The sequence below is a fragment of the Armigeres subalbatus genome, chromosome 2 (assembly GCF_024139115.2).
Source record: "Armigeres subalbatus isolate Guangzhou_Male chromosome 2, GZ_Asu_2, whole genome shotgun sequence".
NCBI lineage: Eukaryota > Metazoa > Arthropoda > Insecta > Diptera > Culicidae > Armigeres > Armigeres subalbatus.
Window position 1 is genome coordinate 273777382 of NC_085140.1, and position 6223 is coordinate 273783604.

Here is a 6223-nt window from a genome sequence, read left to right on the forward strand (position 1 = left end):
TCCAGATTGAAAGCTCAAACAATCTTTGAATAGGCGTTCGGCAATGCTTACTGCTAGGGCAAATATTTGCCGATTGGCTAGACTTAGACAGACATTTTTATAATTTTGTGCCGTGTTTAGTTGTGATTGGACAGTTTTATTTTTTCCTCAAATACTCGAAAATCATATTGTTGCAGCGGCGCCATTTCTTTATTGCACTTTGCATAATGGGTAAGATGATGAAATTTATTCGGATGGCGTTTAAATTGATCAAAGTACATGTTATAGAATAGTTTAACTGAAAATTCATGTTCGGCGATCAAATAATCTGATATCGTTGGTGAACATGATATGCGAGACATGTACTTGCAATCTCGTTGTACTTTGTGACCAAAAAGGAATGGAAATGCGAGGAGGAAAAGCAAACATTGTGAAGCCGTTTGTCCCAACCGATTAATTTTAAGCTGGAGCAACATTTGTGCAGTGATGTTGGCCGAAGGTTTATTGTTTCTGTCACGATAACTGTAATTGAATGTTCTAATTCAATGGTTTATAAATTCAACAGTTAATCCAAGAGGTTTATTCCTATAGTACCGTTACAGAACCAATTGAATTGTCACCGGTATTACTCGTTCTGCTAAATTTTGCATGGTGTCGAAAAAATGATTGTTGGACGGTACAGCTGAAGATCGTTAAAAGCACACCCTGTCGCTTTCAATCCACAATCCATAGGTGATATTTTTTCCGTAATAACGTAATAACGTTTCTCATTCCTCACGCAGGGATCTTTGTGAAAACTCGTTCCGAGTTATAGTACATTCACGACAGAAAAAAAATAGCGGATGGTCCTATAAAGTCCAAATAATTCGTGTACAGCCTTAGTTTCCCCTGCAATTACAATAACTGCGGCTCTGATGGTATGCTGTTCTCTTTTAAAGCGAATCAATAAGCCCCTCTCAAGTTTATTGAGATCTTCAATTATCGGATAGTATTGTAACCAAATCGTTTAGCATCGGCTGATTTCGCTTAAATTAACGGGAACAATGCTTTGGTCGAAGAATTAAACCTTCGAGGAAGATTGTCAATTTTGAAATACGAATCAGAGACTTTATTATTGCCAGTTCACGAACTTAGTTACATAATTACATGGTTCAACATCATCTTCGTAGATTAAAATTCTGTATGCATTCGAGTTTGCTTTGAAGAAATCATTCGATTTAAACCCGCATAATCATTGACCATACGTAGACCGCATCTATTATAATTGAAGAGAATAAGTGTTACTGTAGCGATGGTCTCACTAATAGTAGTTAACCATAAATGGACAGTCTCATATACTGTTTCAACAGTAGCTCAGATGGTAAACGGCCAAATGACCATATGAGTAATAGGCGGTTAAGTATAATTAACATTTAAATCCGGTCGTTTTTTCGAACAAAAATTTCGATGTACCATACATCAGTTGGTAGATGTACAATTGACGAACTATATAATTACACATCGACAGCATGGTATGTATTAACAGTAAGTGTTGATATAGGGTTGGTATGGTAAATCAAGCTTAAAATTGTATGCTAACAATGAAGCGAATAGTGACAATATATCTTATAACGCATATGTAATTTTGACTGCATGGTATGTCGTTTTTCATTATGCGGGAATATATTCCCATTAGTGTAGGATCCTTATATTTTTGTAGATGATTCATTCACACCGAGAAGTTTCGCCTGTTTTGCTAAAACTGAATGATTATCTGGATTCCTGAGCCCCATTTTCAAAGTATCTACTATGTATGACGTATGAATGTATGACGAACCTGTAAATATTTTTAATAATTTGAAAGCAAATATTAGGGAGATTTTTAAAACAAACGCACATTTGTCGCGATACTTTTCCCCCCTACAAAACGAACTCCTTCACGTTCTTTGAGTTTTATCGTTTAAGGTTCAGGAACCATACCAACAGCAGTATTAAGAAATGCTTTTTTTTCGCAGGAGGAGAAACGTCTTTGAAAATATTGTCGATGTCGACGTCGATTAATGAATGTTTCAACAGTATGTGAAAAACAATATATTTATTACAGTGACTATATATATATAGATATATATATATATATATATATATATATATATATATATATATATATATATATATATATATATTATAGGACTCTAATATTTATGTAATCAAATGCTGATTGATATATTTATGTGGTCCATTACTGTTTGACTTTCGTGTCTGTCAAAGATACATCGACTTTTAGCCGGTACACGGAAATTGATGAAAACTGGCGAATGGCAGTTACGCTTGATTTGCTTTTCGCAGACTTAGACTCACATGAACTGTTATGAACATCTATTGCGAGAAGATAGAAAAATTCGAACGAGGGTCCGACGGTCGACCGTGGGAAAGTTGTTTTGCAAACGTCAAATCACTTGATGCACGGAAAATAATGTTGGTTGATTGTTTAGGTTTGAATGTTGATTATTGAAATCAAAGGAAATGTGAAAGTTTAAACAAGTGTTACATGTCGCTATATATTTGAAATATGTTTTATGGTACTTTCAAAGCATTTCGGAACGTATTTATGGGATTTTGAAACATTTTAGACTTCTCGAATATTCGGAATATTCTTGATATCAAGGTATATCAACACTTTTCGCACAGTGCATGTCATTTGATGTTTCCGGCACTCAGTCTTCTTCTTCTTTGCTCCGCAAAATTAGAAGTTTTCTCTGTTCTCGCAATATTGTAGGCGCTCCAATGTTCTCAAAATGAACAAATTCATCTTCCCTGGACTGGGACGATTTTTTTAGGTGGAATGTTTATGATCGAAGAATGTTTCGAGACAATGTGTTGCCTGTTGCCGCAAGTTATCAAAATTGCGATAGCTCATTTTGCATCTACCCTGCATGCATGAAAAGTGAACGAGATTCTTTTCAAAATCTCGTTTATTTTTATGGACATACAAATACCGTCTTAATCCATCGACATATCCATTTACCAGACGTTTGCAAAAAAACATTTTAGGACGTCAGCCATCTTTCTTGCCCCGAGAATCTGTGGTAAACAAGAAAAGTTGTCATTGATGACTTGCTTACCAAAAAGTTCCTCGAAATCAAAGTTCTCAATTTTCACAAAATTTATTGCTGCTTCGAATGCCGGTACCACTTTATTCAGAAACTTGCACAAAACCAAATAAGTAGATTATGAAATACCGTGGACCCCCGGTAATATGACCGTTTTTAATCTGAACACTTTTTAATTTGAACCCCGTTGGTTTGAACATCGTTCAAATTAGAAATGGTTCAAACGTCATTTACCACGTGGAATCGAGAGAAGAAAAATGGAACATTGTGAAATGAAACGCAAAATCAAAACAAACCAGCAAAGAGAGCAGCCAGAAACCAGTTTTTCTGATGCTTATAGAGTAGACTGGCCCAGATTAGTATGGGGAGAAAAAAATGTTGTCGAATTCCACGGGGCACCCCCCAGAATTGTGTCTTTGGGTGAGAAAATCAATCTCTGAAAATTTCAGCTCAATCGCTTGTTGCATAAGCTGGCGCATTTGATTTGAAGTTTGTATGGGGATTTCAGCCAAAATGTATAGGAAAATACACCTCCGTCACTCATTCGATCTGGAAATTGGTTCTGATTGCTCGATTGACCTCAGAATTGCAAAAACGGCAGTTGGTATGCTACAGAACAATTTCACAGAACATTGCATGATGATTAAATGAACTTTTATATAGTTTTCGGCTGACTTATTAGGAGCTGATTTGGGTATTTTTGGATTTTTTGATCGAATCGCATCAGCCAAAACCTATACAAAAGTTCATTTAATCATCATACAATGTTCTGTGAAATTGTTCTGTAGCATACCAACTGCCGTTTTTGCAATTCTGAGGTCAATCGAGCAATCAGAACCAATTTCCAGATCGAATGAGTGACGGAGGTGTATTTTCCTATACATTTTGGCTGAAATCCCCATACAAACTTCAAATCAAATGCGCCAGCTTATGCAACAAGCGATTGAGCTGAAATTTTCAGAGATTGATTTTCTCACCCAAAGACACAATCCTGGGGGGTGCCCCGTGGAATTACACAACTTTTTGTTTCCTGGGCCAGTCTATTATAGAGTAACCAGAAGTTCAAATTAAAAGTGAACCCCGTTAATTTGAATGAGGTACCGTTCACGGTACACATCAAGTACCTAAGTCAAGAAATTTCTTTCAAATCACAATACTGCAGAAAAAACGAACGTTGAAGATTTGATTTACAGATCGCCGATTTGAATGACTTCTTCTTCATCTTCTTCATTGGCATTACATCCCCACACTGGGACATTGCCGCCCCGCAGCTTAGTGTTCATCATTAAGCACTTCCACAGTTATTAACTGCGAGGTTTCTAAGCCAAGGTACCATTTTTGCATTTGTATATCATGAGGCTAACACGATGATGCTTTTATGCCCAGGGAAGTCGAGGCAATTTCCAATCCGAAAATTGTCTAGACCGGCACCGGGAATCGAACCCAGCCACCCTCAGCATGGTCTTGCTTTGCGCATCTTACCGCACGGCTAAGGAGGGCCGATTTGAATGACGGTAAAATTAAGAAAACGTTGGTAAAAGTGAGAAAATTAATTAGTGATTTTCAGTAGAAAGTATAAGATTGTTGAATCTACAATTGTAAAAATGTCACTTCAGTGAAAACGTCGACAAGAGTGGAATTTTCAAAATAACATTTTCCTTATAAAATTAAATGTGTATTTTTCATTTGAATTAACTAGTGATATTTTCAAAATCACAAATGGTATGCGCTTTCAATTTCACAATGAAGTTTACCTATATTTAAAATATAAATAAAATTTTATGCATTTGAATTTTTCACATTTTATTTTTCATTCTTACCATTTTATATTTACATTATAAAAAACAAACAGTAATTTTATGCTGCTCCTGCTGATTTATCAGCTGATGGAATGATATTGAATTGTTGAATTGTCATATGGATTTAGACATGGTTTATGATGCCGACTTCACTATTGTCCGGGTACATGCCATCGATGTCCTCATTGTAGCGTAGGAAAGAGTCCTTCTCGATGACACTCATTTCTACTTTCGGAACCATCGCAGAGGGATGCCTTTGGAAAGGTCAATATTTCACCAGCAGTCCTGCATGACGTATCAAGATGTAATGAACTTTTCCTTTCCCATTTGATAATACAATACCAACATTTATCCTATAGCAGAATATCGCGATGCAGCCCGGATCAAGAAACTCAGATTATGATCCTCGAGAATGTACGCAATGCGGTCCTTGGTACGATCGTTTTCGGAAAGGCTTCTTATGCTGCTGGAAGAGTTACTGCAGAAGTTACTGGAGCACCAACGGGAAGAGTGAAACTTGCTGCTCGTTGTCGGTGTACTTCAATATTCTGGGCAGTTTTCAGTTCCGCCACCGACCGCGACAGTGAATAACCAATGTCCAAAAGACTGTCTTTATTTCGTGCTTATTTCTCTGACAGATAATCTTTGGCTGCCAGTTTTGTTATTCTTCCTATCAGTGTTGCCAAAAACGTGTAATGTTAAAGTTTAATTGAGAATTTACCATTTTTTTTATTGAGTGTTTTAACTGTTAAAATCAGAATATTAAATTGAAAAAAAACTTTCAAATCAATTAATTTAGCACTTGATATAACAATTTTGTCTCTCAAAAATACCAAATTTTCAATATTTTTAAAATAAAACTAAAAAAATGTTGGAATCCCAACTTTTTTTGGCTCTGTGCGGCTTAATAGCAGGACGGACATTCAGTAATCAAGATTAGGGTAACCATATGGTATCCTAAAGGAGGACATGTCCTCCTTTTTCAATAAAAATCATAAAAAATTACGCTGAAATGTCCTTCTTTTTGGACATTCTGAGGAAACACTGTGTCCAATATATTCTCATAAAAGGTCAAACTTCTATTACATCAGTTATTCAGATTTTAATGGTAATTGTTTTTATTGATGAAAGTTAATATAATATGGATCAATTACAGCATGTGTTTCGCAATAATACCGCCATTAAACATTTTGACCAGCTTCAAACATTTTTTAAAACTACATATCGCACACGGCAGCTGATCATCATCCGAATTCCGAGTGCCTTCGAGGGGCTCTAAACAAAACTGTGTAAATCATGCTGCATGATTAAGGTAGGTAAGGTAGTTGAAGATTCTACAGTCACCAAGAAAGGCAA

General features: G+C 36.0%; 1 long non-coding RNA gene across 1 annotated transcript; it reads right to left on the reverse strand.

The window, feature by feature from the left end:
- Positions 1–4854: 4854 nt before the first annotated feature.
- Positions 4855–5511, reverse strand: LOC134216362 (uncharacterized). The gene is made up of 2 exons (XR_009980633.1): positions 5214–5511; positions 4855–5152 (listed from the first exon to the last, which is right to left on the reverse strand). It is a non-coding gene; the product is annotated as an uncharacterized LOC134216362 (long non-coding RNA).
- Positions 5512–6223: the final 712 nt, after the last annotated feature.